The sequence below is a fragment of the Macaca mulatta genome, chromosome 10 (assembly GCF_049350105.2).
Source record: "Macaca mulatta isolate MMU2019108-1 chromosome 10, T2T-MMU8v2.0, whole genome shotgun sequence".
In the NCBI taxonomy this organism is placed as follows: Eukaryota; Metazoa; Chordata; class Mammalia; order Primates; family Cercopithecidae; genus Macaca; species Macaca mulatta.
Window position 1 is genome coordinate 114,781,553 of NC_133415.1, and position 13,358 is coordinate 114,794,910.

Consider the following 13,358-nt stretch of genomic DNA (forward strand, 5'->3'; position numbering starts at 1 on the left):
AAAACGCAGGAGATGTGAGAAGACAGAAACATGCTGGTGGCAGTCATGGAACAGCACGCCCGCCGCAGGACAGATCAAGTGGACAAAACTAAGCCAGCAGCTGGGAGACTGAGCGACCTCATCATCGAGGGGCGGCTCGGGATGCCCACCTGCTCATCACGTGCCTCGGCCCTACGCACCCACAGCACATCCACAGATGCTGACTGCACCACCCAGACCAGCAAACACAAGAACTATGACAACACACGTGTTCCACACGTGAGGCTGGGAAAAAGTTGCCTCTCTCAAACGCGACGGGGGGACTTGACAAAACCTAACGAAAGTGCACACACATCAACCCTTCAACTCAGCAATCCCATCTCTCAGAACTCAGCCCCAACGGCAGGCCTCCAACAGTACGAAGACACACACGTACAAGGTTACTCTTGACAGCATCACCTGTCACCATGTCAGTAACCTAGAGGGTGAGAAGCTACAGGACATCAGCACAATGAAGTGCCACCCAGCTGGGAAAGAGAAAGCTCTTGATGCAGTAACGAGGGCAGTGCCCGGGAACTTCCATTAGCTGCAGAGAGCGAGAGTGTCACTGACCTGTGCTGCACTGCCAGGGAAGGAAAAAGATGCAGGAGCTCATCTGTTTGCACGGTAAGTGGAAACAGGGTGCAAAAATGGAGGGATGGGGGCAGGGCAGGAGGAGGGAGGGTGCAGCAGGAGGAGCGAGGGTGCAGCGGGAGGAGGGCAAGGTGGGAGGACGCGGGGGCAGCAGAGGGAGGAGGGAGTGTGCAGCGGGAGGACAGTGAGCAAGGTGGGAGGAGGGAGGCGGCGGGGGGAGGATGAGCGTGGCGGGAGGAGGGAAGGGCAGCTGGGGGAGGGCGAGCAAGGTGGGAGGAGGGTGGGGGCGGCGGGAGGAGGACAGGAATGGTGGGGGAAGGACGGGGTGGCAGGGGGAGGACAGGCATGGTGGGGGAGGGAGAGGGTGGCAGTGGGAGGATGGATGTGGCGGGGGAGGGAGGGTGCGGAGGGGGAGGGCACGGTGGGGAGGGAAGGGGCAGCAGGGGGGAGGGAGGGCGTGGCAGGACGCCACTGCAGGGGGCACTTCTTTCTTTCTTTTTTTTTTTTTTTTTTTTTTTTTTTTTTGTTGAGACAGAGTCTCCCTGTGTCGCCCAGGCTGGAGTGCAGTGGCCGGATCTCAGCTCACTGCAAGCTCCGCCTCCCGGGTTCACGCCATTCTCCTGCCTCAGCCTCCCAAGTAGCTGGGACTACAGGCGCCCGCCACCGCGCCCGGCTAGTTTTTGTATTTTTTAGTAGAGACGGGGTTTCACCGTGTTAGCCAGGATGGTCTCGATCTCCTGACCTCGTGATCCGCCCGTCTCGGCCTCCCAAAGTGCTGGGATTACAGGCTTGAGCCACCGCGCCCGGCCGGGGGCACTTCTTTCTATACTTTTTTGTATAGTTCTGACTCTCGGGACCATGGCAATACTCCACCCCTCATGAACAAAAAAATCAAACAAGATTTGGAGGAAACCAACAGGAACACAAACAGTAACCACTGAACCCGAGCTGTGCTGCAGGTGAGTGACGGCCACACTGAGGGGACTGAACCCGAGCTGTGCTGCAGCTGAGTGACGGCCACACTGAGGGGACTGAACCCGAGCTGTGCTGCAGCTGAGTGACGGCCACACTGAGGGGACTGAACCCGAGCTGTGCTGCAGCTGAGTGACGGCCACACTGAGGGGACTGAACCCGAGCTGTGCTGCAGCTGAGTGACGGCCACACTGAGGGGACTGAACCCGAGCTGTGCTGCAGCTGAGTGACGGCCACACTGAGGGGACTGAACCCGAGCTGTGCTGCAGGTGAGTGACGGCCACACTGAGGGGACTGAACCCGAGCTGTGCTGCAGCTGAGTGACGGCCACACTGAGGGGACTGAACCCGAGCTGTGCTGCAGCTGAGTGACGGCCACACTGAGGGGACTGAACCCGAGCTGTGCTGCAGCTGAGTGACGGCCACACTGAGGGGACTGAACCCGAGCTGTGCTGCAGCTGAGTGACGGCCACACTGAGGGGACTGAACCCGAGCTGTGCTGCAGCTGAGTGACGGCCACACTGAGGGGACTGAACCCGAGCTGTGCTGCAGGTGAGTGACGGCCACACTGAGGGGACTGAACCCGAGCTGTGCTGCAGCTGAGTGACGGCCACACTGAGGGGACTGAACCCGAGCTGTGCTGCAGCTGAGTGACGGCCACACTGAGGGGACTGAACCCGAGCTGTGCTGCAGCTGAGTGACAGCCACACTGAGGGGACTGAACCCGAGCTGTGCTGCAGCTTAGTGACGGCCACACCGAAGGGTGGGCCAAAGCGGGGCCTGGTGGTGTCTGCCTGCAGTCCCAACTACTGGTGGGGGCTGAGGCAGGAGGATTGCTTGAGTCTGGGAGCCTCGGGCCAGCCCAGGACTCAGAGCAAGACCCCATCTCTAAAAACAAATAATAAACATTTAAACATAAAAAGTAAAAATGAAAGGATGAGTTGTAACAAAACTCGTCTATGTAACTTTGAAATGCACGATTTTGACCTGTGAGGTTAAGTAGACGGGCTGCACAGAAATGCTACACTCCAGGTCATCAGCACGTTTGTTTCTCACATAGCTTGGCAATCCCAAAGACCCTGTAACTGTACGTTGGAACTGAACACCTCTGAATACCTAAGCACATCTACTGTGGGGATGAGAACCAGGTTCTCATGTAAGGCATGAGGGAAGCTAGAATAAGCCTATGACGTCAGACTAGATCCTGAGGCCTGAGGAAAAGTGAGAAGGCCGCGGTGTGCAGCACAGGTGCAGGTGCAGACGAGGGTTTGTGTGCGTGCACATGCCCCGGTCCACCCAGAGGCCTGGATGCAGGGATACCGCAGGAGCAATGAGCACACCTGGTGCCCAGAGGCTGGTTTCTAAACACCATCCCCAACCAAAGGAAGCACCATACCCAACCAAAAGAACCAATGCCCCTCCAAGCAATCGCAGAAAACGGAAGATGTGCTGGAACATTCTGTGGTGTCATAAAGTCACCAAATCCTCTTGTCATGTCACAAGGACATGGAACCAACCTGAAGCAGCTCATGATGGCCAGAGCAGGGCTGCTCAAGCAACAAAATAAATAAACGGTAGCAGTGGCTTGTTACCTACAGAAGAAAATAAATATCCATGCTAATATAAGCAAGTAACTGAATTAACAAGTGGGGGAAATAAGAGAAAAGGGGCAGCTCTCTCTACAGAATTCCAATTAATAAATGTAAACAGAAAGACAGAAATAGAAAGTTAGCATCAGGCAGACGCCACAGCAGTCTCCACTGGCAGTGCCCTTGCAAACGCCCGTGCGGGGGCCGGAGGCCTGATAAGAAATGGTATCAGCAGCCTCCAAGTGTCTCCTTGAGATAATTACTAACTACAAAGAGAAAAAGAGCAACTTGACGGTGGAGAAACCGGCCAACCCCACCTTAACCAAGCTTCAGAGTCAGCAGCACCAGCAGCCAGGCGACACCACCTGCCTCCCAATACAGTGTGCTGAGGACACGCCGGCCCGCCCGCGGCGTTCTAGCTGAGATTCTACAGCCTGGACAGCATCACGAGGAGACACCAGACAAACGCAAACTAAGGAAACGTCCACCAGACAAGGACCAGCGCTCTCCAGCATGTCAAAGCCAGCAAAGACCAGGAAAGACTAAGCAGCTGCCACCAAGCAGAGGAGCCGAGGAGCCGAGGAGCCGCAAGGGTCCCGGGGCAGGAAAGGACGTCGGGGACACTGGTAAAAATTCACTAAGGAGAAAATATTTGCAAAAGACACATCTGATAATGGACTGTTACCCAAAATATACCAAGAACTCTTGAAACTCAACAATAACATGCTCCACATCCTCCATCACCAGAGAAATGCAAATTAAAACAAGATGCCACCACACACCTACTAGAACGGCCAAAACCCAGAACACGGGCAGCACCGAACGCTGGCGAGGACGTGGAAAAACAGGACCCTCAGCCATGGCTGCTGCGAATGCAACATGGCGCAGCCGCTGGAAGACGGTCCGGCGGTTTCTTACAAAACTAAACGTGCTCTTACCACACGATCCAGCAACCGTGCTCCTTGGTATCTACCCAAAGGAGCTGAAAATTCATGGCCACACAAAATCCTGCACACAGATGTTTATACCAGCTTTCTTCATAATTGCCAAAACCTGGAAGCAGCCACAATGTGCTTTAGCAGGTGAGTGGATAAAATAAACTGTGGTACATCCACACACTGGAATAGTGCTCAGTGCTGAAAAGAAATGAGCCATCAAGCCATGAAAAAACACAGAAGAGCCTCAGGTGCATATTCCTAAATGAGAGAAGCCAGCTTGAGAAGGCTGCATCATTTCAACCACATGACATTCTGGAAAAGGCGAAACTATGGAGACAATAAGATCCGTGGACCAGGGACTGAGAGGAGGGGAGGGATGAACCGGCAGAGCACAGAGGAATTCGGGGCTGCGGAACGACTCCACATGATATGGTGCTGGTGGAAACACGTCATTCTACAATTGTCGAAACCCACAGAACGTACACACCAAGAGCGCACCCTGATGGGAACTCTGGAAGCTAGTGAGAAGGACATGCTGACGTGGGTTCGTGGATTCTAACAAAGGCACCACCCGGCCAGTGGGGGAGGCTGTGCACCTGCAGGGAAGAGTGTATGGGGAGTCTCTGTACTCTTTTCCCTTCCTTTTTCCGTGAACCTAAAACTGCTCCAAAAAATAGTTTATTAATTTATTTAAAGTTAAATTCAGGGAAAAAAATCAAGTAAGGTCTTTAGTGAACAGTATCATACCCATGCTTAACATGAGGTGAAAGTGGGTGAGGGGCAGATAGAAACTCTCTGTACTATTGCTATAACTTTCCTCTATGTGTAGAATTAATTCCAAATTAAAAGTTAAAAACAGAAGACCTACCCTTAAGAGATATCCAAAAGGAAAAAGAACTATTGAGCATTATCTTTGATGAAGAAAGGTGTCGTGTTAACTGTTACACAGATAACACACAAAGATCCCCAAAGTTCACAAAACGCAAAATCTGAACCATTGCGAAACAACTGCTCCCCAGACAGACACCGGCGCCAGTCTTCATCCACTCGGCAGCGCCTCGCCTGGGTCATCCAGGTCCCGCTTTCTCGATACTCCATGTACCTCCCAGCCCCACACCCTGGCCCTTCTTGTGAGTGAGGACTCACGAGCTCCCTTATTCTTCTTAGAGGCTACTCCGCACATGTTAACACTCACATCCAAAATTCATCAACGTGCCTTTCCCATCCAGTCCTCCCTCCTGGCGCAGGGACCCCAGCAGGCAAAATGGTAGGTAAGTTGGTTACACTGAAGAAAAAAACAAATACACTGCATGATGGGAACTAGGTTCCTCACTGTCTGAGAAAGAACTAAAAGACAAGGATGGGGGAGACCGCTAAACAGAAGCCCTGGCGTGCTAGGCTAGGACCGCAGTATCCACACACACACGGGACCCCTTGGACATGGCCACACCCTCCCCTACATGCATCTGGGTCCTGAGCTCCGGCTGCTGGCACGGCCTGGAAGCGGGGGCCCCAGCAGTCAGCACACCAAGTGCCCAGATCCTGGCCTCTCACCACCACACTCCACTAGAGGAACCAGAGCTCCAGGGGAGCTGCAGAGTGGGCAGGGAGAGTGCACGTGGCAATAAGGAATGCTACAGACAAGGGACGCGTCAGAGGATACAGACTCCAGCCACAAGAAGCTCCCACCAAGCAAGCCTAGAAATAATGAGTGCTGATCAGAGCCCACCAAACACAACAGGGCAGTGCAGTGAGTGAGTGAGGGATCCTGGCACCCACCACTACAGTGAGTGAGTGAATCCATGAGCGAACGAATAAACCAACGAGGAGGGGCGAAGCTCTGCTTCCCAGCAGAAGGCAACCAGCAGGTAACAGAAGGAGTGCCTGAAGCATCCCCACAACTGGGCACCCCAGGGGTGGCGACACAGGCAGGCAGTTAATGACACTGAGGCTGTGGGTGGAGGTGCGATAAGGGTGGGGCATCTGTGTGAGGTGGGAATATGTGAAATGCTAACACAGCCATGGGAATCAGCCACAATGCCGTGGAGAAACACAGCCCACAGCAAGTGCTATGCTGGGGGTGGTAGCATCAGTGCTAAGCACCCGACCGGGAGGGCCGCTTGGTAGCCACCCAAGGTATCGGCCACACGAGCACTTAGGGTGCTGGGTATCGTGTCAGAACAAGGATTAAAGTGTACATATTTAAAAACTACAGGAGCGCACACAAACACACGTGGCATAGCGGGGACGAAGCAGGCCGCGTGATGCTCACACACCGGAGTCTGCACAGAGCTCACTGCTCTGCTCTTGCAACTTTGCTGTAGATTTGAAAACTACTTCAAACTAAAATAACAACATTTTCAAAGTTAATCTATTCTGGAAGACGATGACAGGGGTAGCATAGTTTCTGGATCTTCCCAAAGTTCCACATTAAAGAGCAACTACACAGCAAAACCAAAAACCAGCAGACAATATTTAGAACAAAACCGATGAAGAGGAACTACAAGCAGCCATCACCTGCAGGATGCTGCAGAACCAGACCCTGATGGGCCTGGACCCAGGAGCCAGCAGACTTCCTGGGAAGAGTGGCAGGTCCCTCCGAGAGCCACAGCCAAACCTGGGGCAGGGGACCACCAGGGAGGGCAGCCTGGCCACTGCAAATGCCCACACTGACCTGCCAGAGCTCCTGCAGCACAGGGCCTCACGCAGGAGAGAACCTGCTGGCAGTAAATCAGTACTTAGTAGGACAGGGACAAGGAAGGCAAAGAAAGGTCCAGATGCTCGGGAGGTGCACAGAGCCCCAAGGCCCCCGAAGCTGAGGACTCCCGTTCTTAACACCACGCAAAAGTCACTGCAGAGGAGCGCCTGTCAGCCAACGCTAACGCCGCGCAAAAGTCACTGCAGAGGAGCGCCAGTCAGCCAACGCTAACGCCGCGCAAAAATCACTGCAGAGGAGCGCCAGTCAGCCAACGCTAATGCCGCACAAAAGTCACTGCAGAGGAGCGCCACAGTCAGCCAACGCTAACGCCGCACAAAAGTCACTGCAGAGGAGCGCCACAGTCAGCCAACGCTAACGCCGCACAAAAGTCACTGCAGAGGAGTGCCACAGTCAGCCAACGCTAACACCGCACAAAAGTCACTGCAGAGGAGCACCACAGTCAGCAAACGCCACAAACCACGTGTCCTGTTACAAGTTTGAGAAACCTCAACTCACATCAAAATTAGCAACAGAAAAACATCAAGGTCAAATCCCAGACAGGTCACTATGGAAGAAAAAGAGGATAAGCTGCAGAAGCACGTCCCTACGGACCACAGAAGACCTCAGAAACACATACTGGAATCAGCAGGTAAACAGCAAATCACGCCTTAAGAGAAATGGAAGGCAAAAAGCACAAAAAATATAATTTTTTTAAAAAGAGAAAAACTAGGCCAGGCACGGTGGCTCACGCCTATAACCCCAGCACCTTGGGAGGCTGAGACAGGCAAATTACTTGAGGTCTGGAGTTTGAGACCAGCCTGACCAACATGGTGAAACCCCGTCTCTACTAAAAGTACAAAAAAAATTAGCCCAGTGTGGTGGTGCGCACCTGTAATCCCAGCTACTCAGGAGGCTGAGGCAGAAGAATTACTTGAACCCAGGAGGCAGAGGTTGCCATGAGCTGAGAGCACACCGAGACAGAGCCACTGCACTCCAACCTGGGCAACAGCGGGAGACTCTGTCTCAAAAAATAAAAATTTAAAAAAAAAGAAGAGAGAAATTAGGCTGGACACAGTGGCTCAGCAGCATTTAGGGAGGCCGAGGTGGGAGGACTGCTTGAACCCTGGAGGTCGAGGCTGCAGTGAGCTGTGATCACACCACTGCACTCCAGCATGGGTGAAAAAGACCCTGTCTCTAAAAAAAAAAAAAGAAAAAGAGAGAGATTTTAAAAATTAAGAGACTGTAAAAAGTGCTCCAGCAGGCAAAGAAGATACAACATGTGGAAAACGGGAATCTCTGAAGAAGGAAACAAGAGAACAGAACAAACACAAAGGATCGTTATTGCAGATGTTCCTAAGGAGACTTGAGACCGCACTGAAAGAACACAGCCAGTACTGAGAACACCACCCCAGCAGAATCAACCCCAGGACACACTCCACTGGGATGACCCGGTTTCCGAGGAAAAGGACGCCCGGGGAAGAAAAACACGTGGCCTACGAGGGAAGTAAAATGAGACTCTCATTAGATTTGGACAGCAACACTTTAGGGAGGAAATAATCCAGAGTAACGTCTTTAAACACTTCAGGAAACACTACGTGAGCCAAAAAACAGACCTGCAGGAACAAAGGGCACAAACTCATCAGCAGGTGGGAACTTGGGAGTGGCTGCTCCCATGAAGCATTCCAAAAGAATCTAGCAGAGAATGAGATTTGGAAAAAACAAAATGACTACAGAGACACAGAGACAAATCACAGCATTAAACATGTCATTATTTATGGCACTAAAACTCAGAGGGCTAAAGGGAGAGCTTATGGTGTGGAACAGCTAAATGTTTTGACAACATAAATACAGCACAAAATAAAAAACAGGGCCAAGGGAGAAAGCACATGAATGACTTCCGGCTGTTTCTACCATCGGCAGGAGTGTCCATATTCTTATTCTCAGGCTATATCCAAAGTTAGGAGATATTTTAATCCTATTGTCTCCTATGTCCATGATAACCAGGATCTTTTTTTTCTCTCCCCTTCTCCTGCCCTCCCCTCCAACTCCCCAGTCCCCAAGCCTTGGGGCAGCCAAGAGCCAGAATTCTTACTGTAGAAGATAAAGACGTCATTTTGAACAGCGTAACTCCTATACCTCTCTGAATTTGAACTACCTGGAATTGGAAATATCCATATAAACCCATGAGACCCTATTGTTTTTTTTTTTTTTTTTTTTTTTGAGATGGAGTCTCGCTCTGTCGCCCAGGCTGGAGTGCAGTGGCGCGATCTCGGCTCACTGCAAGCTCTGCCTCCCGGGTTCCCGCCATTCTCCTGCCTCAGCCTCCCGAGTAGCTGGGACTACAGGCGCCCGCCACTATGCCCAGCTAATTTCTTTTTGTATTTTTAGTAGAGACGGGGTTTCACCGCATTAGCCAGGATGGTCTCGATCTCCTGACTTTGTGATCTGCCCGACTTGGTCTCCCAAAGTGCTGGGATTACAGGTGTGAGCCACCATGCCTGGCCGAGACCCTGTTTTTACCACGTTTCCGAGCTCTGTTCACTGAAAAGGCCACCCACCCCAGCGGCAATGACATCCCTAGTCCCAGTGAGTGGTCTTCAAACACCGTTTCCCACTAGAAGAAACCAGTTCTTAGAGAAATGACTATTTTCAGTCTGAAACAGGAAAGGTGTAAGGTGAGCCTAACACACGTTAACGTCCAGATGGCAAAGACATCAGCCCCACGTCCCAGCGTGACTCAGGAACCAATCTGTAGATGCTTCCACTGGCCAAGGATGGCGTAGTCTGAACTGCAACCAAAATGAGTACTGCAATAGATGGATTATGTGCAAGTCCTTGAGATTACAATGATAAAAAATAAAAACAATACACTAAAACATAAAACTACTGGTCACCCTCTGAGGATGACAACCAGTTGATTCATTATCTTCACCTGGGTATATGGAAGGAAACATGCGAGCATTTACCCTGCGTCTCCTCTATGAGCTGGACCCACCATGCGGCCAAACAGTAGTGGAGGAAGAGTCTCCAAAAGAATATCCCGACGAGGAAGTGAGAAAGAACTCACAGACTAAGAGTGTCGCCATCTCCAACCTCAAGGGACTGGTGACCCTAGGCATGAAGCATGACCAGCCACCACCCCCAGAGTGCACAGCCCAGACCTGTGTCCTCCCGATGAGGGGGCACAACAGCACCCACGGTCCTGCCGCAGGGATTCAGCCAGAGTTGAAGGAGTCTCTGGGTCCAGCCACCAACACGCAGGAAGTTCAGAGGACAGAGGAACAGGCAGAACTGCAACACAAGGGCACTGCCAGTAAGCCTGACACAGGACACACTCCAGGCCAAACAACCCGGTCCTTCAACTGACAAGTTGTAAGGAAAAGAAAGTGATGGAGGGGTGGGAAGGACCTACAAATTTTTTAAAATTTTAAATTCTGGTTTCCTTTTAAGTCAAGTTTAATGGGAAAGGATGGCAAGGCTAACCAGTGTCTTGGCTGCACAACTGGGGACTGTCATGTCCTGGTGTTTCTTTCTGGCTTTGCCATAAAGTCAGAGCAGCAGTTATTTTGCGGGGGAAGTAAAAGTAGCTGTGATGTGGTGGGGCACATAAAGGTAGGGGGTCTCCCAGGTGACTGGCACGTTCTAGCTTTTTTTTTTTTTTTTTTTTTTTTTTTGAGATGGAGTCTCACTCTGTTGCCCAGACTAGAGTGCAACGGCACAATCTCAGCTCACTGCAACCTCCGCCTCCCGGGTTCAAGCAATTCTCCTGCCTCAGTCTCCTGAGTAGCTGGGACTACAGGCGCTTACCACCGCGCCCAGCTAAATTTTGTGTTTTTAGTAGAGACACAAGATGGTTTCACCATCTTGGCAGACTGGTCTCGAACTCCTGACCTCATGATCCACCCACCTTGGCCTCCGTAAGTGCTGGGATTACAACATTCTACTTCTTGAACTGATGATGGGCTACAAGATCTGCGCCTCTGAAAATTCAGTTAACCATAAAAGAAATCCAGGAAAAAAAAAAAGGCTAATCAATATCTTTCACCTCCCCACAAAATACTAGGAGTCCTTAACTGTAAGTACTCTTTTCAATATATGTTGTTGTTATTCAGAATTTCAATTCTTTCTTGGTTTACAACTACATTTGCAGTGTGGGCTGCAGGCCTCACAGCCAGTGGGCTCTCAGGCCTAGGCCCAGTTGAGTACAGGTTCCTGCTGGGGCCCGTCCCAGGCCAAGACTCCCAGCCGCACAGTGGCCAGAGCCCGTGTTAGCCTTGGGAATCTGTACTTTATTATTTCTGACCCAGAGAAGAATCCCCCTATTTTATCTACATTTCATGCATGAATTTATAAAGACAAGATCTTTATTTTCTTCCTACACTGTACCCGACATTTTAACCTGTACTGTACCAGGAGGGATTTCTCTGAACCTCTAGGATGCCATACTGCCAAAGCTCTAGTGTCTGTTAAACCTGGAGTCCCTCCTCTCCACGCCAGGCAGCCATTTCTCAGAGGTCACTGCTAGCATCTGGGCAGGCAAGCCCCAGCCCTGAGGTCTGGGACATCCCACCTACATGATTCCAACAGCCCTGGTGGGGAGGGGGAGCTTGCCCTCATCAGGTCATTACCCTGATCCTGTCTCAGAGTGCACCTGCACACCAAGAAGCGGTGCAAGACTGTCCAATGTGCATCAGACAGCAGCTGCCACGGTGTTGAGAGTGAAACAGAGAAGCCAGGGGTGGGGCACAGTAGAGTGGAGTCCAGAAGCATGGGAGACCAGAAGCATGGGAGACCAGAAACATGGGAAGCATGGGAGACCAGAAACATGGGAAGCATGGGAGTCCAGAAGCATGGGGGGAGACCAGAAGCATGGGAGCAGTCCAAAAGCATGGGAGTCCAGAAGCATGGGAGACCAGAAATATGGGAAGCATGGGAGTCTAGCCCGCCTGAGCAGCAAGACCTTTCCTTGTAAGTAAGGATCACACCCTAGAGTAAGACCTACCTTAGCACAGCCTAAAGCCAAACCCAGAAAGGAAAGAGAGTTTGCAACTTAAATCCCACTAAGTTAAAGGGGCTTGAGAAACACCTTGAGCTTTCCCCCAGAGCCTTACTGACAAAATGAAAAACAAAGCCACACAAACTTAAGCTGGTTAGCCAGTAACTCAACCACCTGCAAGAATCAGCTCTTCAAGGGAGATCACAGAGTCCAGTCTCTCCGCAGGTAACCATGAGACATGCAAGGAGACAAGAAAGTATGCAAGGCCAAGGAAAACAGCAGTCGAGAGAAACTGAATGTGAGATGGCCCAGGTGTTGAACTTGACAAAAACCTTATAAAACAGCTTTAATGATATGCTCAAAGAATTAGGAGAAATATGGTCACAATAAGTGAGAAGATAGGGAATTTCAGCAAATACTCATAAACTTTAAAAAAGAACTAGATGGAAATCTTAGAATTCCAAAACACGTTAACAAATGGAACCTTCAACTGAAGATGGCAGAAGTCCATCTGCCAAGGACCTCGCAGACACATCAGTAGAAATCTTCCAGTCTGGAAAACAGAGAGAACACAGACTGAGGTCCAGGAACACAGGTTCAAAGACCTGTAGGGCAGCATTGACAGGTCTAACATACGTGTAACTGGAGCCCCAGCAAAAGAAAGTAAGATTGAATTGGAAAAAAACATTTGAAGAAATATTAGCCAGAATGTTCCAAATTTGATGAAAGACACTGACCTACAGATCTATGAAGCTCAGAGAACCTGAAGCAGGCTGAATATCCAGAGAATCACAGTGAAACACAACACAGACAAACCTCTAAACACAACACAGACAAACCTCTAAAAAATAAAAAACAAACGTCTCAAAACAAAGATTGAAAGTCATGCCAGAGACACAAAGCATACTACGTACAGGAAACAAGGTTAAAAATTATAGCAGGACCAGCCCATGCCACATGGTGAGACCCTGTCTCTACCAAAAAAAAAAAAAAAAAAAAAAAAACACACAAAAATACAAAAATTAGCCAGGCATGGTGGCATGCACCTAACACTGTAGTCCCGGCTACTCGGGAGGAGGAGGATCACCTGAGCCCTAGGATGTCGAGGCTACGGCAAGCCATGATCGTACCACTGCACTCCAGCCTAGGTGACACAGTGAGACCCTGCATCTAAAAAAATTAAAAATTACAGCAGGACGTCAGAAGACAGTGGAACAAGGTCTTAAAAGTTTTGCAAGAGAAAAAACAATCAGCCCAGAACTTTGTAACCACTAAAAATATCCTTTGAAAATGAGGGTGAAGGCCAGGTGCGGTGGCTCACGCCTATAATCCCAGCACTTTGGGAGGCTGAGGCGGGCAGATTATGAGATCAAGAGATCAAGACCATCCTGGCCAACATGGTGAAACTCCATCTCTACTACAAACACAAAAATTAGCTGGGCGTGGTGGCGCACATCTATAGTCCCAGCTACTCGGGAGGTTGAGGCAGGAGAATTGCTTGAACCTGGAAGGCAGAGGTTGCAGTGAGTCAAGATCACACCACTGCACTCCCGC

General features: G+C 50.7%; 1 protein-coding gene across 2 annotated transcripts in view; it reads right to left on the reverse strand.

The window, feature by feature from the left end:
* The window catches only part of TAF4 (TATA-box binding protein associated factor 4), a 95,076-nt gene that overhangs the window by 14,169 nt on the left and 67,549 nt on the right, over positions 1-13,358 (reverse strand). The gene's annotated exons all lie outside the window — the stretch shown is intronic.